The sequence below is a fragment of the Haliotis rubra genome, unplaced genomic scaffold (genome assembly GCF_003918875.1).
Source record: "Haliotis rubra isolate DU_JTF1 unplaced genomic scaffold, ASM391887v1 Scf1107, whole genome shotgun sequence".
NCBI lineage: Eukaryota > Metazoa > Mollusca > Gastropoda > Lepetellida > Haliotidae > Haliotis > Haliotis rubra.
Genome location: NW_025765012.1, coordinates 66,188 through 85,914, shown reverse-complemented (window position 1 = coordinate 85,914; position 19,727 = coordinate 66,188). Strand labels below are relative to the sequence as shown.

General features: G+C 40.1%; 2 protein-coding genes across 3 annotated transcripts in view; one reads left to right on the top strand and one right to left on the bottom strand.

Annotated features, from left to right (window-relative positions):
- Positions 1-19,727, bottom strand: part of LOC124287354 (glycine receptor subunit alpha-2-like) — a 78,896-nt gene that overhangs the window by 48,242 nt on the left and 10,927 nt on the right. Inside the window, exon 1 of one of the 2 annotated variants that reach the window (XM_046723866.1) lies at positions 13,599-13,713. The exons of the other annotated variant lie outside the window; for it this stretch is intronic. The gene's annotated coding sequence lies outside the window, so the exon portion shown is untranslated. Of the gene's footprint in view, positions 1-13,598; positions 13,714-19,727 lie in introns of those variants that run through there. 2 annotated transcript variants of the gene reach the window in all.
- The window catches only part of LOC124287384 (double homeobox protein 4C-like), a 36,163-nt gene continuing 31,209 nt past the window's right edge, over positions 14,774-19,727 (top strand). Inside the window, exon 1 of the mRNA XM_046723911.1 lies at positions 14,774-15,028. The gene's annotated coding sequence lies outside the window, so the exon portion shown is untranslated. The remainder of the gene's footprint in view (positions 15,029-19,727) is intronic.

Sequence of the window (19,727 nt, the reverse complement as noted above, 5' to 3'; positions counted from 1 at the left end):
TGAAGGAACTGAAGTAGCTTTTACACATGCAGCAGATTATCACATATACGGTACGTGTTTCGTTTAAAGCTTCACGGTCATGCAAGAAACCATCGTCAGACTAGAGGTGCAGGCCTGTCAGAGGTTTCACGAATGAAACTGACTGTTGAATGGGGGAAAATTTAAATGACATAGTTTACGGTTCCTTATCGTGTACACTTGTAGTGCTGCTTTTCCGATAGGATGTGATGGTGCATGAACAGGGGTTCAGTGTTTCATATCATTACGTATACATGACATAATCTGACCACCTCCATACTACACGCTCCGATATGACGCAGCCCTGTTTTGGGTTATCAGGGGATTGAGGCCGTGTTGCCGTGTATGAATCCAGCTGATGAGTTTGCCTATCTTCTACACCTGTTAAGTGTAGTTTAACGCTTATGATGAGGTCAGCGTGACCCAGTCATTAAGAGTATGAAGAGGCATCCTCGTGCTGTTGCAACAGTGTACTGATGGTTAGTACGAGTCTAGTCTAATCTGGAGCATTTAGTACATCCCCACTACCCAGAATTATCTCCAAGTGTTACACAAGGCTAACTTCATCATGCCCTTGCTTTACCAGCAGCCCCAGTGTGTCCAAACTACCACTTAGATCGATCTCACAATGTGTGACCAGGATACCCTTGCTTTACCAGCAGCCCCAGTGTGTCCAAACTACCACTTAGATCGATCTCACAATGTGTGACCAGGATACCCTTGCTTTACCAGCAGCCCCAGTGTGTCCAAACTACCACTTAGATCGATCTCACAATGTGTGACCAGGATACCCTTGCTTTACCAGCAGCCCCAGTGTGTCCAAACTACCACTTAGATCGATCTCACAATGTGTGACCAGGATACCCTTGCTTTACCAGCAGCCCCAGTGTGTCCAAACTACCACTTAGATCGATCTCACAATGTGTGACCAGGATACCCTTGCTTTTCCAGCAGCCCCAGTGTGTCCAAACTACCACTTAGATCGATCTCACAATGTGACCAGGATACCCTTGCTTTACCAGCAGCCCCAGTGTGTCCAAACTACCACTTAGATCGATCTCACGATGTGTGACCAGGATACCCTTGCTTTACCAGCAGCCCCAGTGTGTCCAAACTACCACTTAGATCGATCTCACAATGTGTGACCAGGATACCCTTGCTCCTCAAGCAGCCCCAGTGTGTCCAAACTACCACTTAGATCGATCTCACAATGTGTGACCAGGATACCCTTGCTTTTCCAGCAGCCCCAGTGTGTCCAAACTACCACTTAGATCGATCTCACAATGTGTGACCAGGATACCCTTGCTTTACCAGCAACCCCAGTGTGTCCAAACTACCACTTAGATCGATCTCACGATGTGTGACCAGGATATCCTTGCTTTTCCAGCAGCCCCAGTGTGTCCAAACTACCACTTAGATCGATCTCACAATGTGTGACCAGGATACCCTTGCTTTTCCAGCAGCCCCAGTGTGTCCAAACTACCACTTAGATTGATCTCACAATGTGTGACCAGGATACCCTTTGCTTTACCAGCAGCCCCAGTGTGTCCAAACTACCACTTAGATTGATCTCACAATGTGTGACCAGGATACCCTTGCTTCTTCTCCAGCAGCCCAAGTGTGTCCAAACTACCACTTAGATCGATCTCACAATGTGTGACCAGGATACCCTTGCTTTACCAGCAGCCCCAGTGTGTCCAAACTACCACTTAGATTGATCTCACAATGTGTGACCAGGATACCCTTGTTTCTTCTCCAGCAGCCCCAGTGTGTCCAAACTACCACTTAGATTGATCTCACAATGTGTGACCAGGGTACCCTTGCTCCTCCAGCAGCCCCTGTGTGTCCAAACTACCACTTAGATCGGTGTCACGATGTGTGACCAGGGTACCCTTGCTTTACCAGCAGCCCCTGTGTGTCCAAACTACCACTTAGATCGGTCTCACAATGTGTGAATAGGGTACCCTTGTTCCTCCAGCAACCCCTGTGTGTTCAAACTACCACTTAGATCGATCTCACAATGTGTGACCAGGACACCATTGTTCCTCCAGCAACCCAGTGTGTCCAAACTACCACTTATATCGGTCTCACAATATGTGACCAGGATACCCTTGCTCCGCCCTTAGACGCCATGTTTGCTTCAGAAACTTTGAACAGTCAAAACCATTGCACCCTTCTCATTTATAAATTACAATCTATTTCTTACGATCTAAAAAATGTCTTGAATAAATACAAATTAAACGAAATGGATGTTTGGGTTATATTTACCTGCCAAGACACCTGGTTAACGTCAATCAAACACTCCGAAAATATTTCGAAAGCTGCAGATATATTTTTTAAATTGTTTGTGTTTCGTGTAAACCCTTTTTATCTTTTTTATAAGTTCATGCCTCAGTATTAACTGATAATCTAGACATTCAAACACGCTCCCTATAGATATACAGACGCCAATGTTCCGTCAATCAAAGATTCACAAACAATTCTGAAACGAACAATTAATTGTCCTCATTAATATTCATCGTATGAAACATTCAATTAATTTTTTTTCAAATAGTATGGTTATATAGGAATTGAAATATTTGTTGTAATTCCTGTTTGCAATTCCGTATAGAAGATGAAAACAACTATATAAAAGGAAAAAAGAATTCGTACGCGACGGTTGTCAAATTCTGTAGCCAGTCAAACATGTTCTCAAAACGACTTATCATAGCATCCAGTAGATTACTGTAGTACACATGGTGTAATGCATTCCGAGAACTTATGTTTTATCACATCCTAATTATACAACACCACTGGAACTGTAAACTACAGCATATAATGAGTGTCCGTGTACGTATCCACCTTAACATTAAAGAAAATACCAGATACCACAATGACACTGATTTTGGAAAAAGAACTTTGCTGTTTCAAGGATTGTATTGAATATACCAAAACCAGTGAAGTCCGTAATGAATCTGACAATCTCCGTTAGAGAATCGCTATCATTGTAGCCTATACATAATTACGCCATGATTATGCTTGCAGGTATATTCTAAATATGGATTCTAAATATTCCGTACTTCCGCATTTTCCGCAAGACAATGTCTAGCATTAATATCCACATATCCGAATGAGCATTGGTGTCCCAATAAATAGGGCCATAACCTAAGTCGACTGTGTAATTTGGCAAATGAATTCTACAAGTAACTGTCAAAAATTTAGGATGGAGTACATACATCAACATAGTGCAGAAAACGAGTTTTTACAAAATTGTCTGCTGTTTAGCATTGCCTAACATTATGGTATATTATTGCAAGGAAAAGAGAATTTCATCTGATGCATATTAGGTATCGAGTTTTATTCAGCTTCAAAGACAAGGTTGAAGAACAGATAAATGTGTGTATTTGCTATCAAAACCAATGACGAAACTGTGGTCAAATCTTGAATTTACCATTTTAGCAGGCCTTGGAAGACATGACCAGGAACTGAAGACATTCCTTGGTGCCATGACGTGATAAGGAACACCAGACACCACTTGCTGCCATGGCGTGATCAGGAACACAAGACATCACTTGGTGCCATGGCGTGGTCAGGAACACCAGACACCACTTGGTTCCATGACGTGATCAGGAACACAAGACATCACTTGGTTCCATGACGTGATCAGGAACTGAAGACACCACTTGCTGCCATGGCGTGATCAGGAACACAAGACATCACTTGGTTCCATGACGTGATCAGGAACACCAGACACCACTTGGTCCCATGACGTGGTCAGGAACACCAGACACCACTTGCTGCCATGGCGTGATCAGGAACACAAGACATCACTTGGTTCCATGACGTGATCAGGAACACAAGACATCACTTGGTTCCATGACGTGATCAGGAACACCAGACACCACTTGGTCCCATGACGTGGTCAGGAACACCAGACACCACTTGGTGCCATGACGTGGTCAGGAACACCAGACACCACTTGGTGCCATGGCGTGGTCAGGAACACCAGACACCACTTGGTGCCATGACATGGTCAGGAACACAAGACACCACTTGGTGCCATGGCGTGGTCAGGAACACAAGACACCACTTGGTGCATTGACGTGGTCAGGAACACCAGACGCCACTTGGTGCCATGACGTGCAGGAACTCAATAGAATCCTCCCAATGAGCAATAACATTGCTGTACTTCATGAAACAGATCTTGAATGTAGACTTACTGCTAGATATTATTTCATGTATGAATGTCCAACTACGGCAAAGCGTATCTTATAACCATTTTTTGGAATATATAGAGATGACTGTTACAGAATTGACGTGATCTGCTTCCCATATATGACTTAGTGTATATCCCGAGGTGACTCAACATTATATCTTCTTCGTTAACTTGTGTTCTATGTGTTTACTAAATGTCGTCGTGAATTTATGAGTACTCATAAAATAAACATGGAGAATCCTAGCCCCTCTGGACAAAATTTATCGATAATATATGTGGTGGTTTCCCCCTCCCAGCGTGGACTAGCCTGTGTCTGGAGCCTGGGCATCTCTGGTGTCACGTTAGTTGATGCATCTTTTAAAGAGAGAGTGTAGTCATACGAAGCTAGTGGACAGGACTTTACACGAAGACACTTTTAAACTTGAACTAATGACATTGGTTGAATCATTCATATTTAATGGATCTGTTAAAGTACAAGCAGAAAACTTGCTGTAAGGGAAGCAGGCGCAGCTCCCATTTGTAACTGACTAGCTACGCCTTAAGTACCTGCAGGTCAGCTCCTGAACTCTGGGAACTAATGGCCCCGCAACACATGAACAGGGATAACTTCCATACCAGGTAGCATTTGGAAACATGCCCAGATCTAATGTATCACTTCGCGAATTAATTATTTTTCGATAATGCTATGTTTATCCCGATCTCTGGAAACAAAGACACTCCACAGGATGCGAAACACCAACCCAAAATGTATATGACAACAATTAAAACGGCAAATTCAATACACATATTTTTAACAGCCTTGAGAAATACATGTAGGCTTAACCACATGGGTAGTTTAATAAATACACACTGCGCATTACTAATAATTAGTCAAGGATATATATATTATCAGCGGAGTTTGACATGTTTAAATTCAACTATATTTCCTGTGCTGTGTTTTTCTGGCTCGATCAACTGATTCATAATAAACGAAAATGAACATGTTCCACAATGATTTGTTTTCCGGGGACTGCGTCTGCACAGCTCCTCAATCGTCCGTCCCAGCTGAGATGTACATTCTGCAGGGACGTGGAAGTGTGTGAGTCTTAAAGCCGTAATTGGATTAATAGACTACTTTGCAGCAGAACATAGCTATCGATTGCGAATATCTATAATGATCGTTTGAGTCCAGGCCATTATATAGTGCCTTTGTAAATAGAACTGAACTTAATCAACCTTTCATCAAAGGCCCTTGATTTCACGTTTCTTACTTCAATAGACGAACCGCTAATTATGCACACTGGATGCTCGGGTCTACTTTCTACAGCCAATATTTCCATTGAATTCCCCCCTGCAAATCTCTTAGGATTAATTTCGAGGTCGTTAATTAATTTCCCCACTTCATGGTGATTTCAGGATAAATACAGAACGTTTCCTAACATTCTGTTTCTGAGTTCTCCCTTGTAGATGAACAAGCAATAGATATCAATATCTCCGCAAGACGTGAATTAGTCCACCGTGAATACTGTGGAATGAGATGCTGACTTAAAATCACGATAACACCCACAGTTTCACAAAATACACTTACAAAACTAAATTTCTAAGAACAAGTTCGATTTTGCAATGATGCAGCGAGGTTTTATTAAACATTTGGTAACTACGGAATCATTCTAACTAATAGATATGGCATTGTAAGGTTGAAAATATCCATCCAAACAAAATACAGAGCTTCTGGTAGACAATCCTTATTGTACGTGCAAACAGGAAGCATTCCATTTAAAAGGAAACCTGCGTCAAGATAGGGCAATATATGTCAACTATACCTGCAAACCAATTAGCTAGTACATACATGCAACCAAGATTAACTGATTTACATGCACATAAGTGAGTGAGCGTGGTTTGACGCTGTTCAAGCATTATCATGGCGGGGGACATCCAAAATACCTCCAGCACTGTACCCGGGGCTTCCGCACTGCTGTGCTACCTACCATCCCTACATGCATGTTTTATCATTGTTACACTGATATGAGTGAATGAGTGAGTTTTGTTTTACGCCGCTTTTAGCAATGTTCCAGCAATATCTCGGCGGGGAACACCAGAAATGGGCTTCACTCATTGTACCCATGTGGGAATCGAACCCGGGTCTTCGGCGTGACGAGCGAACGCTATAACCACTAGGCTACCCCACCGCCCCTACACAGATATGAGGATAAACACTACCACACATTGAGATGACGTTTCTATACTTATAATTATTATAATAACATTCAAATAGCTTATGCGATGATTTATTTATAAGGCTATTACATTGGAAAGTTGGTCCCAGCACCGCTTGTTGGTTTGTTGTAATATTACAACTCCTCTGGGCCAGACAAACCATGCTTTGATTTTACAAGGAACGTCACTGTGAACAGGTGAGCAAAGTTGGTCTACAGTGAAACATCATTGTTGATCTTGGGAACAAGAGGTTACCCGAGGTTGAACGCTGAATAATTTAAGACCCTTCTTCGTAAAACAAGTACAGCACATCGCCCGGTATCTGTGAGATGATTTATTGTAACAGTTCATCGACTAAATCTTTTAGGGCAACATGTGGTTTAGATTGATACTTTCTTAGGGTCTAATGATACAGCCTTATCAAACGCTTATGTGCAGCTGAAGTTATGTTCTGTCCACACAACAGACTCACTTTGCTAGCTTCCTCTGACCACGATCTTAAAACGTGCAATCGTTTCAAGAGACCACTCTCTCTTTGAAGTGACTCATGCATAACGAGTACATCTGAGGTAATTATGTTCAACAGACACGTTGTTTCATAAATGTGAGTAAATACATATATACCTAATGTTACCGAGACCCGTCCCCTAAGAGTGAGTTTACACCTCTTACTACAAGCTGGTGTTGCTGTCAGCCCATGTGTCTCTTGAGACACCCGGAGATGTCAGGATGCCACGGGAGGGAGCGGGGATTGACATCAAGGGCAGGAAGCAATTATTATGCTTGTCAAATGTAGCCACACCAACAACTCAGTTATTGGGTATTGAACCTTTCATAAAGGCACAAACTGAATTTGTGAAGAAGGGATATCATGAAATCGGTGCCTTCCAAAGGGACACCAACTGTAGTCGAGTAATTGTATCAACTGGATAGAACCAGCCTTGTGGACACGATTTAATGTGATGCATTGTTTATATCACGCAAGCGTGTTCTTGTAAGAAAAATATGTGTCATGATTTAACTATTTATAAGCTACTCATTCGTCATGTTATATATCTTCAAAGGGCAATTAAAAATGAAGACCATTTCAGAGATAAGGTGACCAATATACTTCTATATCAAGACATAAATCGCACACATACTAAATGTACGAGGCCTGCACGCATTACTGGGCTGTTCATCATTTACTAATATTCCTCATATATTGATGTATGACACTTTCATAGATAGAGACGCGATTGGTTGTTCTTCCATCCTTGACGAGACTATATTACCATCTGTGTCCCCTGAATACTAATTAGATCGACAGAGAAGCTTTAAACGTTTAGCTACACAGCGTGCGACCTTACCATATGTGCAATAGTTTTAAGTACATTTAATTCATAGTTGTGAAATGTGATACGTGCACTCCACGTTATGACGTTAGGGCCAGTATCAGTTAACTACTGGGTATCGTGTGATGCATACATCACTGCATACAGGAGAACCTATTAACATACACGTCATTTAGGGTTTACATGTTTAGAATGCATCTCGCATGAACACATATAGACTTACGTTGTTGAATCACTTGGTTCCTATTCGTTATAAACAACCATCACGGTGGTTAGAGTTCCCGGCAAATGATACTGTACATATTCAGTTGTGATTTTGAGGAGGAAACCAGCATATATGTTGTAAAGTCCTGAAAAGTGACACACCCATACAAGCGCAGAAGATGAGAACAATGTTAAAAAATAATGATACAGCCAGATAGTGACTGACGCTTACACGACCCCAACACGTGAACGGGCGTCATGCGCCTTCCCATGGGAATACAGCTCGCTCAACGCTGTCTGGGTTAAAACGTTTCTATTAAAACATTCATCGAGACACTTTGAAAGACAAGTAACATTGAACATCTAGTAATATTTGATTGTGGCTTTACTTGTAAAGGCCACAGATCAATGGCATTTGTAAAGTCCAATACAAAGGAGCTTGTTTGCCACTCACACCGATTGTTAGTTCAGCCGGAAGGATGTCGTGTGAACGACATTTAGTAAATGCATTAAATAATGCTAAAGGTGTAGGCTTCAAACAATTGGAACGAACTGTGAATGATATGACATTTTCTTGGTGCAAAACGTTTAAGTAACACTATTACACATTGCTACACGTCGCAAAGAGTGTCGTTATTCCAATATGTTACAAACACGTTGCTTTAGAACTACCACGTCCTCCCGAAAGTGAAATAACTGATCGATATTGTACTGTGTGTACTCGTGAACTTGGCCTCTTCCGCGTTTCTTAAGAATGAGATTATTTGGCCGTTTGATCAATCAATAAGGACTATCTACTCATGATGGTTACTTCCTTCTATAAAGTCTACTCTTACCTGAATCCTCCAGCTGTTGATTGTACAGAGATTCACAGACCAGTACCAATCTGATGCTGATTTGCCAGTTACGAGTATCCGCCAGGAGCATCACCATTGAGTCGCGTTACTGAACCGTGTTGTTTGCTGTCAATCACTAACGAGGGTGGAGAGTTAAAAGACCTTGTGGTTGCCAATTCCTCCGTGGTGATTGGATCGGACACGTAGCAAATATATAAGGTGTGTGTTTGAGTGGAGGCATTTGTGTCGTGATGTTAAATGTTTCCAGAGAGAATGCTCGATATGACGAAACATGGCTGTGTAATGCAGCATTTTGTATGATATCGTTTCTGATTTCAGTAGGAATCGTATCACTTAAACAACTAATACACCACGTGTTTGCACAAATATTCAGAATAATGTTGGATGTAAACTTTCATGCAGGGGTTAATTGAAAGGACAGGAAACTGCTGAAGTGCATTTAACCAACTCATACCAACGACATGTGTGAATGCTCACCAATTTATGGATTTGAATACAGCCTTGTGATGTGCTGGCTGTTCTTGAAATCTATACTTTTATCACCATAGTATCTAATGACACGGGTCAGGTGTGAGGTGTGAGATGTCGCTGTCCAGAGTATTTATATTTCATGGTATGTCACCATCATACCCACGGGTTTCACCAAGTTAGTTGAGGGACATGAATCTGCAGGCTGAATGCAACACGATATACTAAGAGCTGGACATGATTTGAAGAACCACGTCAGATATTAGGTCTCTACATTCAATGCAGATAGAGAAGTATGTCATCTTAAAGCTTCATCTTCAAAATTCTCACTGCAAATGCCGCAGTCACAAAACAGTCAATATAAACCAAGGTACGAAAAGAAAGTGCACACCTGGAGCTTTTGGTTATTTTAAAAAGAAAGACACTAATATTTTTAATTTTTTTTGTTGAAAGTGACAAACTATGTGTACATGTTGCCCAAATACCCCAGACATCGTACCCAATCGCGCCGTTGCCAACACCTCGCATTCCTTGACCAACTGAGACGATTCAGTCGATGTTGACGGGTTCAACATATTTACGTTGTGGTGTTTTTAAACACGATGTTGACGGGTTCATGATGTGCTCCGCCCGCATGCATCCGTCTCATCACCGTCTCACCACATGCCTTAACGCAGGTTATGGTCATCTTGCTGGGAGGTCATGACTCTCAGTCTACCAGTTCTGGCTGACGAGTCTGACGATTAGACCGATTATAATCGACTAATTAAAATATGCTTTATACTGTTGGTGAAAATAAGCAACGTGAGAATTCAAGAAAATCACGATTATATATGGACACGGGCACAACGATTCACGTTACCCAAAACATGACAAAACATGCAGGTGGTGGCGCGGTGTTGGAGCCAAGTTCTCAACAGCATGAATAATGCATTTGTTCAACGTTCTGTGAAACAACACATTAGCTTTCTTTGAAGGCTGTGTTCATTCGTTTGGGATTTCCGGGGCTATGTAGCTAATAAGCAACCTCAACCGTTGATGGGCGACATTGTGAGCCCCAAGAGGACAACAAAATATATCTGTACTTAATAACTGTATAACTTAATAACTTTCCAATGCGTCGTTTATACAGGTGAAAATGATTCCTGTACTCGGTAGATAACAATATGCGTCCCAAATGAAAACAGTTAAGGTGCTTCACGTAAAGAACAATACATTATTTATTCTGAAAGTAAATAATCTTCAAAACATATTTAGTAAGACATCTCGACTTAAACGTAGTCACAATTTGAACATGCATTTTAAAGCACGGGCGGACAGTTTGGGTGTTTCCGTGTTTGTTGGGAGAATGACAATCATGTCCGCCATATATAAATGTATTATCTGAAATCATCTGCTCACGAATACACTTTTGTAGAACCGTAAATAAGAGACCCCTTTCTCCGTCTATACGAAATCTCTGCTACAAGCATATTAATTGAGTTACAAGTCCAACCATATCATGAGCATGTGTTTGTGAAGCATTATTAAAGAATGATAGTACCAAGTGTTCGCAGAAAAGGTGAGCGCATCCTGCCAAACTGACCCAGTCCCACGGGGAGCATCTGCCCAGCGTGTGTACGCTGCTAACTAGTCTGTCTCAAGTCCCTGAACCACATTAATTTCCTTACTGCCAAGCCCTCTCTGCAGTGCTAAAGCCATAAATAAAGCAAGTCTAGATTTACTCAGGTTGAGGTCTGAATCTCTGGTCTCCCTAGGGCTCCTTTTCAATATAAATGGGCTTTTTTGTTACTATCAAAATTATATATATTCAGAGACTAAGCCTTAGTCTAGCTGCTAACAGGAATGGCGCAAACTGAAGTTGCCAAATATTGTAATGTTCATCGAATATCATAGTTGTTAAAAGCTGCAGGGAAACACTCTTGACTTGTCATAGACCGGAAGTCCACCTGTGACGTCATATCAAGGGTATCCATACCAAATGCCATATTGACTGTTCGCACAATTCCTAGGGGGCACACCATCTGGTCAAGACGTCCAGGGATACGCCCAGTGTTCTGCCAAGGTCGGCTCGCCCAGCGTGGTGTAGACAGCATCTGAGGTTCACAAGACAAGGATGGGAAAATACTTTGGGGTTCCTCTGGTTAGCTCTGATGGTCAGTTTGGGACTGGAAATGGAATAGTATGGGGAGGTATCACAAAGCACAAGATAACACAATTCATAAGTTTCATAAATTATTACGGCATCGTTTTAGATCATGTTCATCCCTTTGACAAAATGTGGAGACGTAACATCTGGTTGCAGCAGGATAATGTCCATGCATGTGCTGCAGGTGTCATCACATACAGGCATCATAACGTTACTGTGCTGCCATTGGCCTGATTTGTCTTCCTGACCTCTCTCAGGTTACATTCTGATCTTCTTCACATATCGTAATCTGCTTCACATATTGCATTACATTCTGATCTTCTTCACATATCGTAATCTGCTTCACACATTGTATTACATTCTGATCTTCTTCACATATCGTAATCTGCTTCACACATTGTATTACATTCTGATCTTCTTCACATATCGTAATCTGCTTCACACATTGTATTACATTCTGATCTTCTTCACATATCGTAATCTGCTTCACACATTGTATTACATTCTGATCTTCTTCACAATCATAATTTGCTCCACACATTGTATTACATTCAATTCTGATCTTCACATATCGTAAGTTGCTTCACACATTGCATTACATTCTGATCTTCTTCACATATCGTAAGTTGCTTCACACATTGCATTACATTCGGATCTTCTTCACATGTCGTAATCTGCTTCACACATTGTATTACATTCTGATCTTCTTCACATGTCGTAATCTGCTTCACACATTGTATTACATTCTGATCTTCTTCACATGTCGTAACCTGCTTCACACATTGCATTACATTCTGATCTTCTTCACATATCGTAATCTGCTTCACACATTGTATTACATTCTGATCTTCTTCACATGTCGTAATCTGCTTCACACAATGCATTACATTCTGATCTTCTTCACATATCGTAATCTGCTTCACACATTGCATTACATTCTGATCTTCTTCACATATCGTAAGTTGCTTCACACAATGCATTACATTCGGATCTTCTTCACATGTCGTAATCTGCTTCACACAATGCATTACATTCTGATCTTCTTCACATATCGTAATCTGCTTCACACAATGCATTACATTCGTATCTTCTTCACATATCGTAATCTGCTTCACACATGCATTACATTCTGATCTTCTTCACATATCGTAATCTGCTTCACACATCTCGGTCAGTTCTGATTTGCTTCCCGTGTTGTTACTAGCTTCATTGAATTCCATTAAATACGTGCTGCAAATATTTGTTCTCGCTGTACAATGCTTGTTTAAGTTAAACAGGCAAACTGCATGGTTTGAATTCGGCGTTTATAAAATGCATTTCTCTATTTTTTAAAAGAGTTACCCGATTAATTTATAGCAGATGTCAATTTTGAATTGACATCCGACAGACGTGAGCGATACCATGTTTGTGAACACGGTATGTACTAGCTCTTTGGCCTTTCCGTATTTATTGGTAAATTACCCAGACGGACACTTTGTATATCCGTACAGTACGCAGACGGACACTTTGTATATCTGTAAATTACCCAGACGGACGCTTTATATATCCGTAAATTACCCAGACGGACACTTTGTATATCCGTAAATTACCCAGACGGACGCTTTATATATCCGTAAATTACCCAGACGGACACTTTGTATATCCGTAAATTAACCAGACAGATACCATATTATTCGTAAATTACCCAGACAGACACTTTGTATATCCGTAAATTAACCAGACAGATACCATATTATCCGTAAATTACCCAGACAGATACCGCATTGTCCTTCAACGAGTAAAATGATAGTATATTGGTTAAGACGCTACATCTTGACATTGTAGCTGGGCCATTGACCACCATAACAACACTACGACAACTTGGGTCTTTGTGCGTTATCAATATAGAAAACATACGTTTGTGAATATACTAATATTAGAAAATGTACATATAAGACAAAGAGTATTGTGAATTTCAAAGGATTTTGCTAAAATTGTAATGTTTGTAATGTTGCTCATAATCAGCATAGCATAGAAACCAGACAGTCATCGATTATTTGCCGTAATTAACAGATTCACGACTCCAGTTTAAGGGCATCGGAATGAGATATAAAACAACACACTGTAAGACAAAGGATCGTTTAAAGTTCCATGTATATAGTTACCACCTAAGCGAGCGAAACTGGCCCTAATCCTACCTTTAACCGATGTGGCCAACGCCTCAGATGTACGGCTGCTTCGTGCGTGTGTTGAGACAGCTGTACACTGCTCCAGTATTGACGACCAGTAGGTGCACTTCTCTGCAACCTCATAACGCTCTGCTATTATCAGCACTTGGAAGATGTGCAGAGACTTGATTAGATAGTATGCGAGCCTAGGAGCGTGTGGGTTCCTTAGAACAGGTAGCAATTGCGCATCGAATGAAGAAATCGATTTTACATGACATGAACAATTATTTGTTTTTCTCGCACACTGCATTGGCATGAGTATAGTTCACGTAACGGATCTCAGCGCGGCATCGATTTTAAGAGGTATAACGTGACAAGCACAGGAATTATACAACGTGTATTGTATACAAGCAGATTCAGAATGCATCTGTTCATTGGTTGTTACATTTTAATTCTGCCTGTTTTCGCTGGCAAGCCAGTGTTGATGTTCGTCTTGAACAATGCCGTGTCTTTGGGGATAAAGTTCAGCAGTTTCGTCTTGTATAAATGTAGCCGAGAGATCCATACACTTTATCCACTACATGGGCGGGTTATGAGATCAGGTAATACTCATCTCTGGTCATATAGAGCAAGGCGTCATAGACGGGCCTAAGGACTCACAACAGCGATGTGTGTCACAACATGCTGGACCTTTCCTTTAATGTTTGTCTGTGCCCTGGCTGACAGACACAGTCGAGTATTCGTAATGGAGAAGGGGCAGTGTGTGTGCATTTATGTACGCATAAAACAGCTCTCTGATAAAAAAGAAAGCTTGACTGTGAAAAGAAAAGAAAACAAATATATCTCATATTATATATGATGGAATCATAACATTTCTCAGCGTGAGTGGCAGAAATACTCATCATCATTTTAAAAGCCAGTTTTAAACTCTCTGATTACATGTTTAACGAGAATATACTGGCATACATCAATCCAGTTGGCTAGCCTTAGCAGTTCTTTTCACAGTTGGATTTATACTTTACGTTTTCCCTCATACGTCAATATTAATATTTTGTTGTAAGAAGTAACTGTGAATTAAAATATCGTAGGTACAAATGGTTTCTATGTTTATAAAAGTCATTTCCGGCAATAGATTAGTTCAACACATGTAGCGTTCGTATAGTAACTTTTATAATGTTATATTTGAAGAGTATCATACGCAAAGATTTATGTTTGCGTACAAGTGTTGTTTGGGAATACCACCTGGTGTACCTGCCATGGTGTGACTAGTCTGGATACACTGGCGTGCACCTTCAACCCTCAGTTTACACACTCCTGGAGCAAGCTGGAGGGTGGAACTCCATACAGACGGGCAGTTTGGCAACTTGAAAGGATTGTAGGTGGAATGTTTACCTGAGCAAGTTGAAGCATCACCAGAATTCTAATGTTTTCCTCTTTGTTGAGAATTCTTCATTACACGTGTAAGTAAATATTTATGATTCCTTGAGGTGGGTTGCTACTGAAATTAAATGGCGTTTCCCTTGCCGTTTTCACAAGTTTGTTTCTCTTGATTTCACATCTGTAAATATATAACGGCATGACATTCTTCAGCAAATCCGCTCAACAGAAATATTTATGTGTTAATCCCAGGATAGCCAACACTATTAAACCTTACATGCCAGAACATGACACCCGAAATGGCACTCATTTAATCCAATGTCGGTGTGACATTTAAACACGGGTCAGGGTGACAAAATCAGTGTATACCAAGATAATGTACGTACATAAAGTACGTGTGTTTCCAAGATAATGTACGTACATAAAGTACGTGTGTTTCCAAGATAATGTACGTACATAACGTACGTGTGTTTCCAAGATGATGTACGTACATAAAGTACGTGTGTTTCGAAGGTAATGTACGTACATAACGTACGTGTGTTTCCAAGATGATGTACGTACATAAAGTACGTGTGTTTCCAAGATAATGTACGTACATAACGTACGTGTGTTTCCAAGATAATGTACATACATAAAGTACGTGTGTTTCCAAGATAATGTACGTACATAACGTACGTGTGTTTCCAAGATAATGTACGTACATAAAGTACGTGTGTTTCCAAGATGATGTACGTACATAACGTACGTGTGTTTCCAAGATGATGTACGTACATAACGTACGTGTGTTTCCAAGATAATGTACGTACACAAAGTACGTGTGTTTCCAAGATGATGTACGTACATAAAGTACGTGTGTTTCCAAGATAATGTACGTACATAAAGTACGTGTGTTTCCAAGATGATGTACGTACATAACGTACGTGTGTTTCCAAGATACCTTCCCAAATGAGACAACGTTGTATTGTCAATGTACTATTTGTCAGGATCCACTCAATCCGGCAAGTTGTTTCTAATAATTCTCAGTACCTAGAAGTACATGAGACATGTGCAATGTTTCATGTGCTTTGCAAGGTTTTGACCTTACAAATGTCAATTATCCTTTCATCTCGTGCACAGAACCAATGGATGCGTATTTGTTTTTAATCGCGTCAACATTTACCGGGCTTCCAGCGTTGAGCGCTGATAAGTGGTTCCGGACCACCGTATATTTGCAATAACGTTAATCTAAATCTGGTGCTGATGTATGCCCACACATGATCTGATTATTGCCACCACCAACTGTGGTGGCCATTTCGTAGTATTTATCCGGAACATCACTCATGCTTCCCATCCCTATCTCCGCCTGTCAAGGGATAGCTACCACTCTATATTGAATAGTTTATCTCATTATTGGATGATATTAGATTGTGCTGTCAGAATCCTCACACTATTTGTGATTGTTTTTCACACATGATCACTAATTGTGACTTCAGTCTAAATACAAACAGCGTGTTGATGGTCCAGGGGGCGCAGCTATAGACAGTATAGACGATTAGCATAATAGGAAAAACTTTGATCTTTGATCTTATAAATAGGAATATGTCGCTACTACATGAAAGTTACATCTGCTCAAATAAATAGTTTGACCTATACTACGAGAAACGAGTTCTATATTTGAATATTAATTGCGACGTCGTTATGCTTGCTGACTTATATCCCAACTATGGTCTATATTCTGTGCTAATTTGACATTTTAACAATGGGATCAATACACATAAATAATGAGTAATAAATCAACGTCAATTATAGGTGAAATAAGATGATAATGAACTCTCTGTGTCGAGCTCTGGTGAAGACACATACTAGATCGATAATGATATAATCAATAAATAAAAACATTATGGAGACAAGTACAAAATAATCGTTGACGTTAAGTTGTATGATTCCTCGCGGGCGTGACCACTGAAGAGTTCTTCATATCGCTTTCACAGAATTTCGGAAAATCCACGAAATACTTGAATAAGCAATTATTGATTATTTGTAATGGCATGAGTGGCGCATTCCATGTATGTTCCTTAGTTGGGAACAATTACCCATGTATGTTCCAATATATAACAAGTCTTGCTTGACAACGGTACAAGAATCTGTATCGAAACGTCGCACTCACGAAAATAAAGAAGTTGTTATCCATAAAACTTGTTATATATTGTACGTCTCAACTTCTAAAATGCCACTCAAACAAGTCATGTATGTTCCTTAGTTGGGAACAATTACCCATGTATGAAGGGTTAATATGACACAATTCCCATTTAAGCAGCTGTTTCTATAGTCCTTCTTATAGTCTCTATAGTCCTTCTTATCTTTATAGGTTGCATACAAAGAATCATATTATTTCAGAATAAATGGTATTTCCACAGCATAAATGCCATTGCATATGTGCATTTGTATTGTCGCGGATAATGTTATCTAAATATAGATTTTTAGTACACAAAGTAAGACGATCTCTAAAGATAAATCGTTTGATTATGTTCTGGTTTTTGTACTGTATCATCCAACCCTGTCCCATAACGGCAACCAGCTAAGAGTGATTGGGGCTGGTAACTGATGGTGGTAGGAGACCTTGTATTTAGCTGCACGTACTTCCTCAAGTCTGCTGTTTGTTGCATTATATACGTTGAACACTCTTTTGTATTTTCGATTCTTCCTACACAATTTCCTGGCAAGATACAAAGGAGCCAAGGGGTCCTTTTTACAAAACTCTCGTATCTTGAAAAATAAAGAACAGGAAAGAAAAACGGCACAGCGACAGTAACAACGATTGACAACCTTGGTGATTCACATACGCGTCACTATTCTTAGCGCTGAGTTAGACTGACACCACATGGAGAGATAAAGTGTCAGAATCACAAACCACGTGGTGGTGGTGATGATGACGACGACGACGATGATGATGATGATGTCTAAATGATGGATACTATGTGTGTCTCGTTGGTTCCATGCCACTTTCTAGTTGAGGTGCTGGTCACGAACCTGTAGAAGGCTAAATTTACGTTGCTGAATTGTGAAATGGTCGGCGTATATAGCATCCAAACTTATTTAGGGCACAAAACCCAGGGAGTCAAAGTAAAAGTCCAAGTCTATTATTGGATGGAATGAGATTGTGCAGCTATATATTAGGTAGATCCATGACAGCTAGCTAGTTGTCCTGTAGGCGATAGCATAGAATAGAATAATATTTTAACGCCTTTTCAGGAATTTGTGTTACATCAGCAGAGCTACTGACACATCAGAGAGATACAAAACATATTTACATAAATTCATCGATTTGTTTAAAAGAGATATGGTACTTGGAATAAAGGATGTACAAGCTCTCAAAAAGAGCGGCGGCCTGAAGGGAGGAGGTTGTATTCCGAATTTAAGTAGTGAGTACGGTCAGATATAATTTTGACAGCTTGATTCACGATTTGCCGCTGATATATTGACGATAAACATTCAAATCTGACTCCAGCGATTTTACTTGCAGTGTTTACAATTTTGTCTATTTTAGATTTAAGATGAACTGAGAGAAACCCGTACCAACATTGGAAGGAAAATGTTAAAACTCTGAATAAATGGTGCGTAAAATGATGACATCACAGATGGGTTAACATTAAAAGGTCTGAGTTTACGCATGAAGGCCGCACGGAGGTGTCACAACACCATTTTCATTACCGCAGAGATATCCCCCAGTATTGTAGGAACTTCTGATGTGGCATGACACCAACAAAATAATAATTCAGTCCATTTCCACATCTCGTTGTGGAGACAAGATGGCAGCAAGTTCTCGTAGCCACGTAGGTTATTTTGCTGGGAAGGCTATTATCAGGGCTGGAAAGCGACAACCCGTTGTCATTTTATAGATCACAGCCAATCTCCGATCTCTTACCGACCACGGAAACTGCCGATAAGTCTCACGCACACTACTTGTCCTCTGTAATTGTGTTTATTGTCTCTTGATATCCCCACGCGATTCATACTTAGACTTTTAAGCCTGAGACTGACAGTCAAGGCACATCACTTGGTGTCACTGAACATTCAGGAAATATATTTGTATTACTAACTAAACGTTTAACACTTGTACAGTTATCATATACCTTCACTAAACATTCAGGAAATATATTTGTATTACTAACTAAACGTTTAACACTTGTACAGTTATCATATACCTTCACTAAACATTCAGGAAATATATTTGTATTACTAACTAAACGTTTAACACTTGTACAGTTATCATATACCTTCACTAAACATTCAGGAAATATATTTGTATTACTAACTAAACGTTTAACACTTGTACAGTTATCATATACCTTCGCTAAACATTCAGGAAATATATTTGTATTACTAACTAAACGTTTAACACTTGTACAGTTATCATATACCTTCACTAAACATTCAGGAAATATATTTGTATTACTAACTAAACGTTTAACACTTGTACAGTTATCATATACCTTCACTAAACATTCAGGAAATATATTTGTATTACTAACTAAACGTTTAACACTTGTACAGTTATCATATACCTTCACTGAACAGGCTCGAGTTAAATGTCCATGTATTTTTATGAAACATCATTTCAGCTATCAAAAACGCATGAGGAATATACAGTATGACGTGCAAGCAATGCTACATTGCCTGAATGTTTGGGATCCATCAGCTGATTGCCATCACGCAACACTTCCTGCAATAATTTGTGTTATCCCTGATTCAGATGTTCACAACATTGTCAATGATCAGTCAGGGCTTGTTCATTTGTAAACT